Genomic DNA, 18,696 nt, shown 5'->3' with positions numbered 1-18,696 from the left:
CTCTGGGTAAAGAACCTATCCCTGACATCCCCCCTATACCTTCCACCCTTCACCTTAAATTTATGTCCCCTTGTAACACTGTTGTAACAAAGTCTTGTCCTGGTTCGTTACCGTAAACAGTACACAATGCAGCTAAAGTCTGCCAGTAGTGGAGGAAGTGAATGTTTAAGATGGTGGATAGTGTTCCACTCAACCTGACCACTTTGTTTGAGATGGAATTGAGATTCCTCACTATAGTCAGAATGTCACTTCTCCAAAAAACGGGAGAGTATATTGTTACATCCTTGACTTGTGCCTGACGGAAAGACTTTGAGGAGTCCTGGAAGGGAGTTACTCACCGCAGAATTCCCAGACTGCTTATGTAGTCACAGTATTTATATGAAAGGTCCAATTACGTCTTAACTATTGGTGATCTCAATGGGCATGGAATGGTCACACTGCCCTTTGAATTTAACTGGATCATGCTCCTGCGTGAGTGGGAAATCTCTTTGCAACTCTTTGGCTTGTTATTTAAGTATGCAGACAATTAATTAATGGTAGCTTTTCTTTTGTTGTTATCTGGAGTCTGAGATGGTGTTTGGAGTGCACAACGTTATGAAAGAGAAGAAGGCATATTTTAAACAGTGTTTTTTAAATTTACTTTAGACTATGAACATTTCTACTAAGCATGGAATGTAAACTGTCGCTCATCCTTCTATCCATCATGTGATCATAATATTATCATTGATGTAACCTGTTGTGTACATGTTCAAACATTGGCTCTTTATTAAACAGATTTCAGTCAGCATTCTGGCTTGTAACCCAGTTAATGTGTTGTGTGGACTCACGACATTCAATATGGTGAGAGAGTAGAATGTGCACTAATTATCAATTAAAATTATAGGCTTTAACTCGGTGCTTATGTAGTGCAGTGGCAGTGTCCCTGCCTCTGACCCAGGTTCAAGTTCCACCTTTCCCAAAGATGTACAAAAACATGTCTGAACAGGTAATTTAGAAAATTTCAAAATCCATTAAGTAGTGAAACTGCATTCAGGTTGACTGACTAAGGAAAAGCTTACAGTGTGTGTTTTTTTCTTCCATGGGGATCTTCAACATTTCATTTATTAACATTAACAAAAACATTACAAAGGAACACAAGGAAGCTATTTGACCCCTTGGATCTGCTCCACCATTTGATAGGCTCATGGTTGACCTGATTGTGGTCTTAACTTCACTTTCTTAACCAACCCTGATACCTGCTGAATCCCTAATTATTCAAGAATACATCTATCCGTGCCTTAAAAATATTGAATGACACTGCGTCCACTGTCCTCTGGGGAACAGAATTCTAAGTATTCATGATTCTCTGGGAGAAAAAAAACTCTCCTCATCTTGGTCTTAAATGGGAGATCTCATATTTTTAAATGGGTTGCCCAGTTCTGGTTGCTCACGAGAGGAAACATAATTTCTGCCTTTGCCCTGTCAAGTTTTTTGTCACATTTGGAAAGTTATTTAGACACCCTACATTACTCACCTTGATCTAATTTACCTTCTGTTACCCTTCACTGTAGTGTGAAAGCATTAGAAATTCAACTCACCTATGGACCTCATATCCGAATAAAAGGAAGAGCACCAGCCCCAATGGAGGAATTGCTTGCCACTTGTCTAAGGCAGGATGTTGTGTGTCAAAAAAGCCTGCTTAAGTTGGCTCCTTTTAAGTTATAACTTAATTTAATATGTTTGACAGGCTCCATAGATGAATCTTGTTGCGACCAACCAAGGAGGCAGGTAAAAAAGGAAAATGAGCCCCTTCCACCCTTTCCACTTTGGAGTTTGAATAGTGGGGTGTGCTATTTGGAGCCAGAATAAATTGGGGAACCTCAAAGTGTCGGAGGCTGAAGGGGGACCTTATAGAGTTTTATAAAATCATGAGAGGCATGCAAGGTATTTTCTCTGAGGTGGGGGAGTCCAGAATCCGAGGGCATAGGTTTAGAGTGAGAAGGGAGAGATTAAAAAGGGACCTAAGTGGCAACATTTTCACGCGTGTATGAAATGAGCTGCCAGAGGAAGTGATGGAGGCTGGTACAATTACAACATTAAAAAGACATCTGAATGGGCATATGAGTAGAAAGGGTTTAGAGGTATATAGGCCAAGTGCTGGAAAATAGGACTAGATTAATTTAAGACATCTGGTCAGCATGGACTTGTTGGATTCGAAGGGGCTGTTTCCATGCTGTATATCTCTATGAATCTATGACTCTTCAGGGTTAAGTCATAGCAATCGATGTAGAGAAGTGGTTTGAAGAGATGCTACTCCCAACATAGAGCATAGTCTTCTTTCAAGACATATTTAGTTGCCCCTGTCTCAACTAGTTTGGACTTTCATGGCAGGTCTTGCTGGCACCTGCAGCTTAATGAATCAAGACTTCATTCTCGTTGAAACAAATGAACAAACATGGATAGGCGTGGGGGCTGGGGTGTGGTGGATGTATGGATGGTGGTGGTGGGGGTGGGGGTGGGGGTGGAGGTGGAGTTCACAATTTGTATTCTGTATCTTCTTGGAATTGTGTGCTTTTTTTTCTCCAGCAAGGTGAGAAAGCAGAATTCTCAATGCAAGAAATGCAGTATGTGAAGGTGAATGCAATGACAACAGTTGGGATGGATGACTGAGAGAGATGGATGTAAGGCACCAATAAGGTGCAGTGATTGTCGAAGATGATTAGATAGTGGGTGAGGGATGATGATAGTTACAAAGTGCATTGGTCTGAGAACCTCTGTGCAGGAAAATGCTGGGAAAGTCAGTGTCCGAATTAACGCCTGATGTTGAGACTTCCTTCACCAGTCCCACACTCATGTGGTCATTGACCTGTTTGGTGCATTCTCACCAGGTTCAAGGGGCCAATTATAGTGCTTACTTCCTCATCCACTTCCATCAATGATTGCTTACTTTGAAAGATTGGTATTCTTCCTACAATTGCAGGAAACAGCACTTTACGTCAGCCCCTCAGAGTCATAGAGGGTACTCTGTGTAAGAGTCAAGGACTCAATGAGCTGCCTACCCAGACCTTTCCATTCCTATGGCTGCTGAAGATTCATGAAACAATGTGAAGTTGAGACAATCTGACTCATGCTAGATCCTCTTTAACTTGCAACCTTGTCTTTGACTGACGAGGGCTATCACCATTTCCACACTATTTGATTGGTTGGGAAACCTGCACGTGGAATGCTAATTCCATGGCTTAGTTAAAAAGGTACGGCAATGCCCACTTCTCTCCAAGACTCAAGTTCCTGAACCAACTGCTAATCTCTTATCTGTGAGCAGATCAAATATTTTAAAATACTGTGAACTTCTGGGTTGCTAATTTAGTAACATAACAAACATGCAACAGCACATGCCATTTTACGGCATTTAAAGTAGTTTATTAATCCAGATATTTTGCAAATAGCCATTATTTTTGTCTTGTCACTATTCTCTCTGCAAGGTCTCACCACAGACTGACAAGTTGGTTGCAGTCATGTTTATCCCTTTCTATTTTTGAACTGAACTTCTCTTTGATTCTTACTGTCTTGAGCAGCCTCGGGTGCAACTTGTAGATAGATGAAAACAAACCTAAAACACTTAAATGATAATTTAATATATGTCAATCGTGTACATGTAACATAATGTAATTTATTTATTATCAAACGGAGTAGGCATTAATGGGTCTTTTTCAGGTTAGCACAACGTACTGAGTGGTGTGCCATAGGGAATGATTGATGCTGGAACCTCAGTGGTTTACAATTCATATAAATGACATAGATGAAGGGATGGAAGACACCATTGACAAATTTGTGACAAAGCAAAGATACATAAGAATGCAAGCTCTATGGAAGGTTTCAGAAGGCCAGAAAAATGTGTAGATAAGAGAGTCAGTAAAGATGTGGCAAATGGAATATAATCTGAGACATTGTCTATTTTAGCAGAAAGAAGAAGAAAATATATTATCTAAATATTAAGGTATTGCAGAACTCCGAGATGCAGAGGGATCTGAGTAGCCTCATGCATGTGGAGGTGATGACATAGTGGTATAATCGCTGGACTAGAGACCCAGGTCATGTTCTGGGGACCTGGACTCAAATCCTGCCATGGCAGATTGTGGAATTTAAATTCAACAGAAATCTGGAATCAAGAGTCTAATGATGACCACAAATTGATCTTTGGAAACACCCATCTGGTTCACTAATATCCTTCAGGGAAGGAAATTGCTATCCTTCCCTGGTCTGGCCTACATGTGACTCCAGACCCACAACAATGTGATTGACTCTTAACTGCCCTCTGGACAATAAATGCTGGCTTGGCCAGTGACGTCCTTGTCCCATGAATGAATTTTTTTTAAAAATTACATAAGATTAATATACAGGTAGTGCAAGTAATTAGGAAAGGCAGTAGAATGTTATCATTTATCGTGAGTGTAACTGAATATGAAAACAGGGAAGTTATGTGTCAGTTATACAGGGTAATCTTGAGACTACATCTGGACTACTTTACACATGTTATTTTAAGAAAGATGTAAATGCATTGAAGGCAATTCAGAAATGATCAACTAGGCTAATACCTCTTGTTTTAAGAGGAGAGGTTGGAGAGGCCAGGGGCTGTATCCACTGGCATTAAGGAAAGACAAAAGACAAAAGGTGATAAAATTCTGAGGAATCTAAATAGGACATATGTGGAGGTGTTATTTCCATTTCCAGCATAATCTAGAACTGGGAGTTACTGCTTAAAAACCAGGAGTTGCTAATTCAAAAAGAGATGAGGCCAAACAAAACAAAAAACTTTAAGCATGTTGTAAGTTTTCGGGACTCGCTTCATGTGACCATGATTGAGGAAGATTAATTGAATATTTTTAAAATCAGAAGTCACTCAGCACTAGGTTATTGTCCAACGTTTATTTGAAATCACAAGCTTACAAAGCATTGCTCCTTCATCAGGTGAAGGAGCAGCACTCCAAAAGCTTGTAATTTCAAATAAACCCATTGGACTATAACCCAGTGTCTTGTGACTTCTGATTTTGTCCATTGCAGTCCAACACTGGCACCTCCACATCATGAATCCTTTAAAGTCAGAGGTAGATAGAGTTTTGTTAAGCAAAAGCATGAAAGGTTATCAGGGATAGGTGAGAATACCACCTAGATTTTTTGTGATTATAATCAGAGATCCTATTTGTTGACAGATCAGGCTTAAAGGGCTGAATGATCTACTTCTGCTCTTAATTTGTATATTTATACATTTGTATCTACTGATATTTTCCCCACTTTATTCAACATTTTAACATGTTGTCTAATTTAGAGAGGTATCACATGGATACACACTCAACTGTTGCTAGTAATGATACTAATTCTTTGAAAGTCAAGCTAGTTAAATATAATCAATTGAGGCCATATAAAAAATACTGATAAGGAATGGCAAACTTAACAAAAGTAACCTTAATCTTGCTTGTAGTGATATTGGTTTTTCCCACTTATCAGACAATGCAACAATTCATTAATCCTTTCAGTCTATGTCAACCAATCACTAACATTCATTGAGAGAAGTAGACAGGGCTTTTGTTCACCATTGATGCTCCAAAACAGTGCAGATCCATCTTACTGGACCAGCAAAGTTGGAAGTGAAAGACTTAAATGCACTTAAGTTAGGGAAAGCTGGCTTGCAGGAAACTTAGGAAGGGAATATAAGAATATGATAGTGGGGCTGGGTGAAATGAGATAGGAGGAAACTAGTGCAGACTATAAATGCTACTAGAGAGCAGCTGAATTGATTGCCCAGTTCATTGCTATAGATTCTGCATAGTTCTTTGTGAGGGTGCTGATCAAAGTGGAATTGGTTACTGTGATCCTCATTTCTTTTTTAGACAGTAATCCAATTATGTTTGGATCAAAAAAGCAAACAGCAATGAGTTAATGCCAATAAAAATAAATTGAACATTTTGACTAAAAACAAGGCACAGTTGGCTTTAATTAGTAGCTACCCATTCTGCATGATAAGCTGATGGGACAGATTGTCTGTCTGTTGATCATGCCTAATTCACATCTCACTGCAATCAGCAGAATCAAAATCAGGCAGGTAACAGGCAATGCCTGTTTGGTCAAATTACCAACCAGGGAAAGAAAGTGAAAGTTATTGCTGGTATCTCAGTAAGCACCGAAATTTCCATTCAAATTCTGAGGATTTGATACATTCAAAAACATTCAAAAGAGAAACACAAAAAATTTGAACAAGTGAAGAACACTGACCAGAAATGGAGTCCTTGTCAATGCCAATATAAAAAAAACAAAATCAACATGAAATTCTGAAACAACATTAGAGTGCAGAAGTATGCAATCCATAAAGGGGGATGTGTTTCTTTAAAAATCACATGCTCAAATCAACACGCTTATTGAAATTAGGATCAAGTTGATAAGCAAACAATCACAATGCCCTAGTCCAGTGACATCATACCAAAAGCTTTTTGAGTAATTCTGGCAGCAGATGAGCTAGAAATTTGTTCTTTCCTGATGTATGATAATAGTTTATGAATGAGCAGCCCCGGTACTGACCTTCGCCTACTGGGACAACACATCAATATAATCTAACATTCGATAGGTAAAAAACAAGTCTTCAGCTGAGTGACAGTTCATTCCAAGCACTTACAATCAGATATTTCTGAGGAGAAATATGCTTGCTAGTTCACTGTCAGCAACAGTTAATCAATTTAGTAACCTTAGTTACCCACTCCATGTCATTAATTTCAGTAATTCAAAGAATCAGTCATTAAGGAAACTGATTGATAAGCCAGTTAACAGTCAATTTGTCACTATATAATATGAAGCTGCTGCTCGAAAGATATTTTGACAAAGAAATTCCTCCAATAGTTCCATCATTATGCTCCCTTGTGATACTGATTTTCTGAATTATATTAATGCAATTAAATTCCTGTTTTAACAATATTCAAATGGCAAACACATTATCCATGTTGATTCTTTCTCGGTTACGTATCTGACTCAAATTGTAACAATTTCAATAATGAGCTTGCTGGAATAAATAGTTATTTAGAGGATGTGTGAGAAATCATAGGAGTAGTTCAATCAACATGACCAAATTGATAAATAGTGGAACATCAGTTGTATTTATTTTAAGTAAAATATCATCTCTGTACTTTTTATCAACAAGTTAGGATGGATTGTCTTGACATCACTAACTGAAAGTAAAAGCAGAATTGTAAAGTGACTGTGTGTTATAGAAACTGCTTTATTTTCATTTCTATTGATTTAAATGGAATGAAAAATTATGGGCAGCTGATCCTCAGCACTAGCTTTCGTTTGAAGTTCTACCATGTTACCTTTTGCAGCTGAATATATGACTCACTTTATATCGAGGGAAAGTATGTGAAATAATATTCAAAACCTAAGCAAGAAGAATGAGGCACCTTCAGCAAGTCATTTGATAAAGTTCCATATTTACATTAGCTGTACTATAACAGCAAATATAATTAACTTCAAACTTATATAAGCCTGCTAAATATACAGAAGATGTGTTTGGATATTAGTGAGAATGCAAACAGGCACTATTGCATGGGCAACCCTTCCACATTCCATTCAATATTCAGTTCTGCCAGACTCAATAAAACTGAACATCAGGCATGTTGTATAATGATCAGATATTATGATTCAGTCTATTTAGCATTCTTGCCAATGTGCGTTAATTTGTTCTTATTCAAAATACACAAAGCATCACGTTGGCTTAAACCGTCAAAATATTTCCTGAAGATTCTTTAAATAGTGGTGAATTATTTACCCATCATGCACCCATCACATTTCATTCTTCTCCCTCAGCTCATCATCGATTCCTTTCATTCATCATTCAATTGCTCTAGTTACAAGCTCCTGGGATATGCATACACATTTATTCCCAAAAGATTTGAAATAGTATTAACCTGCTTTTGGAAATGTAATGACTTCTGTGGACTTTACGAGCACATAACTGTGTTGAAGGATGCTTAGTTATTCTGAAGACCATACTGTCCATACATCAAGTTACAATAACATTCCTTTCATTTACTGTTTTGATAGTTGCAATGTGACTTTCACAACAATTTTTACAACTCATAAAACTGTTAGGCAACTGCAGTGTCGCTGAAATTGTTGTTCATGCTGTGCAATTGGTTGTCCTTGATGCATGGACATTTACATCATAGTGACATTAGCATTGTCAGCACTAGCTATTTGATGCAAGTGAAAGCTGCTCCTTTTCCTTGTACTTCATTACCACAGAATGTCCTTTGCAGGGCTGAGCTTGTACAGAAGTTCAAACCCCAATGACAAACTGGGCAAGGACTTGGCTAGGTAGTTCACATACACAACAAATCCTCAAATAAGGAGAAAGTGAGGTCTGCAGATGCTGGAGATCAAAGTTGAAACTTTATTGCTGGAACAGCACAGCAGGTCAGGCAGCATCCAGGGAACAGGAGATTCGACGTTTCGGGCACAGGCCCTTCCTCAGGAATGAGCAGAGAGTGTTCAGCAGGAGAAGATAAAAGGTAGGGAGGAGGGACTTGGAGGAGGGGCGTTGGAAATGTGATAGGTGGAAAGAGGTCAAGGTGAGGGTGATAGGTCGGGGTAGATGGAGGCGGAGAGGTCAAGAAGAAGACTGCAGGTCAGGAAGGCGGTGCCGGGCTGGAGGGATCCGGCTGAGACAAGGTGGGGGGAGGGGGGATGAAGAAACTGGTGAAGTCCAAGTTCATCCCCTGTGGTTGGAGGGTTCCCAGTCGGAAGATAAGACGCTCCTCCTCCGACTGTCGGGTTGTTGTGGTTTGGTGGTGGATGAGTCCAATGACCTGCATATCCTCGGTGGAGTGGGAGGGGGAGTTGAAATGCTGTGCCACAGGTTGGTTGGGTTGGTTCGTCCGGGTGGCCCAGAGGTGCTCCTCAATCCTCAAATAACCTTTACATATGTTGGTTGCTGCGTCTTCTCTCCACTTGCACCATATCAAGACCACAGTGAAATCTTTATCAGCACATGACCTATGGACTTGACTTCAATCACTTTCTACTTTAGTTTTTTCACTCCTTCAGCTTCAGGTGCATCTGGTGAATTCTCTCCATAGCTCTTAGATAAAGGTTTATACTGAGTTTATAAAGATGGAAATTTACCTCAGAGTTTCAGGAAAAAGTGTGAATATAAACCATGAGTTCAGTGAAATTCTACAACTTATAATTTCACACACACTAACCTATTCTTCAATGACTCAGATAAATCTAGTGCACTAATAATATCTAATATTTCAGATGTACCTTCAGGCATGCTTTGGTATTTTCATGAGATAAATATGGATGAGAAAGAATGCACATTGGTCTATCCTTGCTCATCTTTCCAGAAAGATATTTCACTGCAGCAAACATTTTCTTAAGTATCTCCCTATCCTTCTGGGAATGTAGATTGCATCCGCTAAATTGATGCAACTCATTGGAGATTTAAGAAGTCAAAAACACAAAATCAAGCATGGATTTGTTCGATCAGAGTGAGTTACATATAGGCCCAAATTTTCTATTTGAAATGATAATGCTTGATATTATAAAACTAGAAATTGAGTAGTGACTTCAGGTGACTGCACATGTAGTAAAATACAGGGATCAGAAAGTTGCTTTCATTGATGCCGAGTTTCTCAAGAAGCTTCACTCTAAGTGTATCACCATGAGAGACACATCACCCTTAAAATTAATATAAAGGACTTTCGCATTATGACCAGTCTTCTCCAGGGGATCCTTATGACTGATTGAGCTACTGAGTGAACTGCCGAAGGATGAGTTAGTGCCAATAGACAATACCAAAGAACTGTGAACGAAATTAGTTTCATCTCAGCAACAGGCATGTAACCAGATGCATGGCTTATATGTGGTGATTTCAAACTATTGCTCCATACTCACTAATCCCATCCCTCATCCCAGCCACACACTTGTGCCCTCATTTCTGGGAGAGACTCCGTAGGATATCCATCAGCCCAGAATGGTGGCCTTTAGTTGTAACCATGAAAGCTAACAGGGAGAGCCTGAAGGTTTGTTTGAAGAGCTGGCACCCCACCCTACTGCTCCAAACAGTTGACCTATCTACTTTGCAGTAGAAAACTGGAATCAACTAAAAAATCCCAAACATACTCCTAAGCCTATTTTTCACAAAACTGCAGACAAGCTTAATTGACTAGCCACATCGAGAGTCATTATGAGGACTGAGATCATTGTTATTTTTAAGTCCTGCCTGCCTCCATTTCCAAAGATATGGGACCCAAAGAATCAGCCCAAAATATTTGTTTAACATCTTTGTCATTTCCTTAAAGCTAATTATAGTTATTCTTATCTCTGCCTCTGAGACCAATGCTTCCATTCAATAATTTATGACAATTTTACATACATATAAAAATATATCTAATTTGCTTTGATACTTCTTGTTCATTTACCCCTATTCGATTTTATCTCTTCTTAACAATTTCTCAGTTATCCTTCGCTGATTCTTAAAACCTTTCAAATCCTCCTGCATCTAACTCCTGTTAGCAACAAGATTATTCGAATTTAATAATATTCTTAACTTCTCTAAGTAAGTAATGATGAGTCATTTTCGAATGGTGCCTTTATTGCTCAAGAAAAATTATGTTTGTTGGGAATTATGAACTATTTATCTAAATATTTGTAATTGCTTACCTACCTTTTTGTCATTTAATATAATTTTCTAAACTACCTCCGATACCTTTGTAATTGCTTTTGTTTGAATTTAAGACACAGTTTTTGACTTAACTACATTATTCACAGATTTACTGGGAAATGCAATCATTTTATGATTGGTCTTCTCAAGAGTATCCTTACATTTATGATCAGTAATTAGCACTGTTTTATTGCCAAATATTAGATCTAAAATAAACTGCTCCTTAGCTGGTTTCTCAATATATTATTCCATGCAACTGTTTTTAGTGCATTCCACAAACCTTTCCTGTTTTGTCAACATGTCTTTCTGAGTTAAGGTGAGATTGAAATCCCCGAGGAATACTTCTCTCTTCTTGTTACAAGCTCCTCTAATTTCCTGTTCAAAAGTACAATTATTTTTAGGGTACATATAAATTACCACCAGTGCTTTCTGATCACAGATATACCAATATTAATTCTGTGTTCTGACTTTATGGGTAAAGATCCTTTCTCTCTATGGACCATAGTTCATCCATGATTATCAAGGCTACTCTACCTCCTTTTTAATTTGCCTGTGTTTTCTAAATATAATATTTAGTTTCCTAAATATGGCCACCGCACAACCACATGTTGCTAATGACTAATAGCTCAAACACATTCATTTTTATTTGTGTCAGTAATTCATCTGTTATGTTGAAAGTGCGGAAGAGATCTAACCCAATCTTCCAACTTCCCCACCAAAGATACCCGAGTCATTCCCCACTGACAAACAATTTCAATTTCTCCACGAAACAACCCCTGACTCTACCCCAATACCCCATGGATACCTGATTCCAGCCTCCCTCAACACAAAGCCCTGATCTAACCTCAAACACTGTCAACCCAAACGCTCCATTTCCTATCCTCAACTCCGGCCACACTAAATCCTCTCCAGCAAACCTCTTCCCTGCTCTTTACTCTTCCCCCAAACCAAATGCAACTCATTAAAGACTCCCAATCTCCACAACTCTACCTATGATCTAACCCAAAGCTCATACCTACTTCAGGTTCTCAACACTTATCTGCCACACTACATCCTCCCAACTTTCACCCAGCACCATTGCAAACAGTTCTGTTTTTCAGAGGCAGCAGCAACTCGAAGGGCGGGAGCTTGGACCAGGAGCCTGCTGGGAGCGGTGAGTCACTGATTTGAACCTTAAAAAACTTAGCTCGAGCACGGGACTCCTCCATTTCTGTTTTCAGCGGCAGCAGCAACTTGAAGGGCGGGAGCTTAGACCAGGGGTCTGCCGGGAGTGGTGAGTCACTGATTTGAGCTTTTAAATTTGAAATCAGAAAGCAGAGGTTTCTGGGAAAGGAGGGACGTCTTCTTTTTATTTCCATCCAGCTATACAAGTCGGTGTTTTCTAAACCTCCTCTAACCTTAAAGACCAGGGACACATCAGATAAGCATCTCTTCTTTTTTATTTTGTGATAAGGGGATGAGCAGGGATGGTAGTGCAGGGAGAGCAATGTTCCTCCTGCATGATGTTTGAGGTGAGGGAAGCCATTGGTGTCCCATCCAAGTACATCTGCAGGAAGTGCACTCAGCTCTCACTCCTCCAAGACCGTGTTAGGGAACTGGAGCGGGAGCTGGAGCTGGATGAATGTAGGATCATTCGGGAGGCAGAGGCTGTGATAGATAAGAGTTACAGACAAGTAATTACTCCTAAGCATGAAGAAAGCTAGGTGACAGTTCGAAGGGGGAGAAAACAGTTAGTGGAGGGATCCCCTGTGGTCGTTCCCCTGAAAATAATGTATACTGTTTTGGATACTGTTGAGGGGGACAACTTACCGGGGCAAGCAGTGGGGCCCAGGTCTCTGGCACAGAGCCTGTCCCTGTTGCACAGAAGGGAAGGAGGGAAAGGAGGAGAGTGTTAGTCATTCTGGACTCAATAGTTAGAGGCTCAGATAGAAGGTTTGTTGGGAAGAAACGAGACTCATGGATGATGTGTTGCCTCCCAGGTGCCAGGGTCCGTGATGTCTCGGATTGTATCTTTGGGGTCCTGAAGGGAGACGGTGACCAGCCTCAAGTCATGGGTCCGTGTAGGTACCAACGACATAGGTAGAAAGAGGGCTAGGGATGTAAGGCAGGATTTCAGGGAGCGAGGGTGGAAGCTGAGAGCTGGAACAAACAAAATTGTTATCTCTGGTTTGTTACCCGTGCCACATGATAATGAGGCAAGGAATAGGGAGAGATACCAGCTGAACACGTGGCTGCAAGTATGGTGCAGGAGTGAGGTTTTCAGGTATTTGGATAATTGGGGCTCATTCTGGGGAAGGTGGGACCTGTACAAACAGGACGGTCTTCACTTGAACCAAAGGGGTACTAATATCCTGGATGGGAAATTTTCTGGTGCTATTCGGGTGGGTTTAAACTAGCTCAGCAGGGGGATGGGAACCTGAGGTGTAGTTGCAGTGCACAGGAGGATGAGAGTAGGAAGAACAGGGACAGAATTTCAGGTTCACAGGAATGTGCTGGTAGACAGCAAGCTGGTTTGAAGTGTGTCTACTTCAACGCCAGAAGTATCCGAAATAAGGTAGGTGAGCTTGCAGCATGGATAGGTACCTGGAACTTCAATGTTGTGGCCATTTCGGAGACATGGTTAGAGCAGTGTGAGGAATGGATGTTGCAGGTTCCAGTATAAAGATCTTTCATTAAGAACAGGCAAGGCTGTAAAAGAGGGGGAGGTATGGCATTGTTAGTCAAGGATAATATAACGGTGGCTGAAAGAACTTTTGACGAGGACTCGTCTACTGAGGTAGTGTGGGCTGAGGTTAGAAACAGGAGAGGAGAGGTCACACTGCTTGGAGTTTTTTCTAGGCCTCTGCAAAGTCCCAGGGAGGTGGAAGAGAGGATTGGCAAAATTAGTCTGTACAGGAGTGAAAGGAACAGGGTGGTCATTATGGGGGACTTTAACTTCCCCAACATTGACTGGAAATGCTATAACTCTAGTACATCTGATAGATTAGCTTTTGACCAATGTGTACAGGAGGGTTTCCTGACACAGTACGTCGAAGGGCCGACAAGAGGGGAGGCCACACTGGATCTGGTGCTTGGTGATGAACCAGGCCAGGTGTTTGATTTAGTTGTAGGTGAGCACTTTGGAGAGAGTGACCTAATTCAGTTACATTTAGTTTAGGGATGGAAAGGGATAGGTACATGCCACAGGTCAAGAGTTACTGATGGGGCAAGGGCAATTATAATGTGATTAGGCAAGAATTGGGATGCATAGAATGGGGTAGCAAAATGCAGGGGATGCAAACAATGGAAATGTGCAGCTGGTTTAGGGACAGATATTGAGTGTCCTTGATAGATATGTCCCTGTCAGGCAGGGAGGAAGCAATAAGGCAAGGGAACCGTGGTTCACTACAGAAATTGCATTTCTTGTTAAGCTGAAGAAGGAGGCTTATGTGTTTATGAGGCAAGATGGTTCAAATGAGGCGATGGAGAGTTACAGATCAGCAAGGAAGGATTAAAAGAGAGAGTTAAGAAGAGCAAAGTGAGGACACGAGCAGTCTTTAGCAAATAGAATAAAGGAGAAACCGAAATCTTTCTATAGGTATGTGAGGAATAAGAGGAGGACTAGGGTAGGAATAGGGCCAGTCAAAGACAGAAGTGGGAACTTGAAGGTGGACCCTGTGGAGATCGGAGAGGTGCTAAATGAACATTTCTCATTGGTTTTCACTCAGGAAAAGGAGAATATTGTAGAGGGGAAGAATGAGGTACAAGATATTAGACTAGAAAGGATGGAAGTTAGTTACGAACAGGTGTTATCAATTCTAGAAGGAGTGAAAGTAAACAAGTCCCCTGGACCGGATGAGATCTATCCAAGGATTCTCTGGGAAGCGAGGGAGGAGATAGCAGAGACTTTGGCTTTGATATTTGAGTCATCATCGTCTACAGGTTTAGTACCAGAGGACTGGAGGATTGCAAATGTTGTGCACTTGTTCAAGAAGGGCAGTAGAGATGACCCAGGTAATTATAGAGCAGTGAGCCTTACTTCTGTGTAGGAAAGGTTTTGGAAAGGATTATAAGAGATGAGATTTATAATTATCTAGCAAACAACTATTTGATTTCAGATAGTCAACATGGTTTCGTCAAGGGCAGGTCGTGTCTCACAAACCTCACTCAGTTTTTTGAGAAGGTGACCAAGCATGTAGATGAAGGTAGAGCAGTTGACGTGGTATACGTGGACTTCAGTCAAGCCTTTGATAGGGTTCCACATGGTAGGCTATTGGCGATAATGCAGAGGCATGGGATTGAAGGTAAATTAGCAGTTTAGATTAGAAACAGGCTTTCTTAAAGAAAACAGCGAGTGGTGGTTGATGGAAAATATTCAGCCTGGAGTCTGGTTACTAGTGGTGTGGCAAAGGATCTGCTTTTGGACCACTACTGTTTGTCATTTTTATAAATGACTTAAATGCAGATATAGGTGGATGGATTAGTAAATTTGCAGATGACACTAAAGTCGGTGGAGTAGTGAACAGTTTAGAAGAATGTTATAGGTTGCAGGAGGACTTAGATAAACTGCAGGATTGAGCTGAGAGGTGGCAAATGGAGTTCAATGCTGCTAAATGAGAGGTGATGCACTTTGAGAAGAATAACAGGAAAGCAGAGTACTGGGTCAATGGAAAGATTCTTGATAGTGTGGATATGTAGAGGGATCTTGGAGTCCATGTACATAGATCCCTGAAAGTTGCCACCCAGGTTGATAGTGCTGTTAAGAATTCATATAATGTGTTAGGTTTCATTTGTAGTGGGATTGAGTTCCGGAGCCACAATATTATGCTGCAACTATACAAAACGTTACTGAGGCCACACTTGGAATATTGTGTACAGTTCTGGTTGCCATATTTTGGGGAGGATGTGGAAGCATTGAAAAAGTGCAGAGGAGATGTACCAGGATGTTGCCAGGTCTGGAGGGAAGGTCTTATGAGGAAAGGCTGAGAGACTTGGGTCTGATCTCATTGGAAAGAAGAAGGCTAAGAGGGGATTTGATAGAGACATACAAGATGACCAGAGGATTAGATAGGGTAGACAGTGAAAGTCTTTTTCCTAGGATGATGACATCAGCTTGTATGAGGGGGCATAACTACAAATTGAGGGGTGATAGTTTTAAGACAGATGTCAGAGGCATGTTCTTTACTTAGAGAGTGGTAAGGGCATGGAATGCCCTGCCTGCCAATGTAGTTAACTCAGCCACATTAGGGAGATTTAAACAATCCTTGGATGAGCACATGGATGATGATGGGATAGTGTAGGGGGATGAGCTAAGAATAGTTCATGGGTCGGCGCAACATTGAGAGCCAAAGGGCCTGTTTTGCGTTGCATTGTTCTATGTTCTATGTTCTAACCTCACCCCTGGCCACCCCCAGCCTGGCAGTTGTATTCCTCACCCAGCTGGCACTCTACTCACTCACCTGGCACCCTACCATTACCCAATTACCACTCTAACCCCTCAGTCACCTGGCACTTTACACCCTCAAACATTTGGCAGCCTACCACTCCATCCAACCTATCCCTTTCATCCACATTGCACTGCACATTTGCACTTAACTTGCAAACTTAACTATCCTCAGTAGTTGTCAAAGTGGCTTTCAACCTATAATCTATGCTTATATTGCTGTAAAAGAATGGCATTGTTTCAATGTTGATCCTCTCTGCTCCTGCTACTTTGGATTGCTACACCAAAGAAAGAAAAAAGAACAATACAGCACAGGAACAGGCCCTTCAGCCCTCCAAGCCTGCACCGACACATTTTACCCTTCCGTACTAAAACTACACTTTCAGGATCCTTATGCCCCCATTCCCTTCCTATTCTTGTATTCATGCAGGTACTCCTTGAATGCTGCTATTGAGTCTGCTTCCACCACCTCCTCTGGCAATGCATTCTAGGCACTCATCAAACTTTGTGTGAAAATCTTGCCTTACACATCTCTTTTGAACATCCCCTCCTCGCATGTTGAACCTGTGTCCCCTTCCACCACTACCCTCTGTCTCCTATGACTAAGCCAGTTCTGTATCCAAAAGGCCAGCTGACCCTTGATACGTTGTGACTTCATCTCTTGTACCAGTCTGCCATGAGGGAACTTGCCAAAGGCTTTACTGAAGACCATGCAGACAACATCAACTTGCAACATCAATCAACTGCAGCATTTTGGTTGGCAAGTCTTCTCGGCTGCAATTTTACCCAGGAAACTCGTCCAATGATTAGCAGACAACCTTTAGTCTTACCTGTGTCAAAAATAAGATCTGAAGATTTGGACTTTAAATTCCCTGCCTAACTAAATTTCCATGAAACCCTGCTAAATTACCATTTCGAAAGGTACACATGAATCAAGTACAATCAGCATGAACTTATTAAAGAAAGGTCATTTCTGACAAATTTGATTGAACTTTGGATTGATGTGGATTTTTATATTCTTGACAAGATCTTCTGTCAGGCTGGTCAGAAAAGATAAAAATCCTTAGACTCCAAGGGAAAGTGGCAAATCGTAACTAAAATTGGATTAGTGGCAGGAAGGTAATGGTCAATTAATACTTTTGTAGCTGGAAAGTCATTTCCAGTGGAGTTCTGCTTGGTCTCTTACCTTCCATGGCATATATCAATAACTTGATCTCAAATCAAAAAGTTTGCAAATGTTACAAATATTAGCCACGTGATAATGAGGAAGAAAGATAAAGGCTGCAGGAAAATGTACATGGCTAGGATGGAATTTACCTCAGAGATGCGAGATAGTGCATTGAGGAAGACTAACAAGACAAATATGGAGAAACAGATGGATGGTGGAGTGCCTGTCCACAGATCCCTGAAGGTAGCAGAACAGGTAGCTAAGTGATTGAGAAACCATTTGGAATGCTATGTTTTTAAATTGGCTGAGGCTAAGAAGACAGGGAGACTGTATAACTCAGTAGGCAGGGCAATAGCAAGAATACTGTGCACAACTGCGGTCACTTCATTTTAGGAAGCATATGATCACACAAGTGAAAGCAGAGGAGAGCCACATGGATGTAACCAGGACTGGGGAATCTTCACCACGAGAAAAAAGATTGGTTGGGATGGTGTTGTTTTCTTTGAAACAGAGGTTGCTGAGGGGTGATTTAAAGGTATGTTCTGTACTTTTAATTGTGGACTAAAATGGGAGGACTGCTTTAAAAAACAAAGATTGTGGAAGGGATGGCTTCACTTTTGAAAAAGTGAGCTGCAACATCATTGTAATTGCATTGCTGTTTGTTCAAGCAGTGGGGGCAGATTTGAGCAGCAACAAGGAGCTGATTGGTGACCAGTTGTCAATGACAAAGGCCTTCTACCTGCCAACATCTATGTGATTTGCTTTCAGATAGCTGCACAGCTTGGGGTGAGAACAAGATCAGTACAATTTGGTTATGTTTACTTTAGTGATGGACGTTTCGGGCATAAGCCCTTCTTCAGGAATGAGAAAAGTGTGTCCAGCAGGCGAAGATAAAAGGTAGGGAGGAGGGACTTGGGGGAGGTGCGTCAGAAATGTGATAGGTGGAAAGAGGTCAAGGTGAGGGTGATAGCTCAGACTGGGGTGGGGGCGGAGAGGTCAGGAAGAAGATTGCAGGTTAGGAAGGCGGTACTGAATTCAATGGATTTGACTGAGACAAGGCGAGGGGAGGGGAAATGAGGAAACTGGTGAAATCCGAGTTCATCCCTTGTGGTTGGAGGGTTCCTAGGCGGAAGATGAGGCGCTCTTCCTCCAACCGTTGTGTTGTTGTGGTCTGACCTATCAGAACACTATTCCAATGAGCCACCACACACTGCAGCACAGACGAACTTCGGAAGACAGAGGAGAATCATCTATACAATGTATTCAAGAAGAACGGATACTCAAAAAATACAGTCCGCAGATTCCTCAAGAACAAACCACGATAAGCAGACCAAACAGCCAGAAACCCTAACCACCTTACCATACATCAAAGAAGTTTCAGAAATGACAGCCAGACTACTAAGACCCCTCAGAATCCTA

The sequence above is a fragment of the Chiloscyllium plagiosum genome, chromosome 1 (genome assembly GCF_004010195.1).
Source record: "Chiloscyllium plagiosum isolate BGI_BamShark_2017 chromosome 1, ASM401019v2, whole genome shotgun sequence".
Classification (NCBI taxonomy): domain Eukaryota; kingdom Metazoa; phylum Chordata; class Chondrichthyes; order Orectolobiformes; family Hemiscylliidae; genus Chiloscyllium; species Chiloscyllium plagiosum.
Note: the sequence above shows the minus strand (reverse complement) of the source record.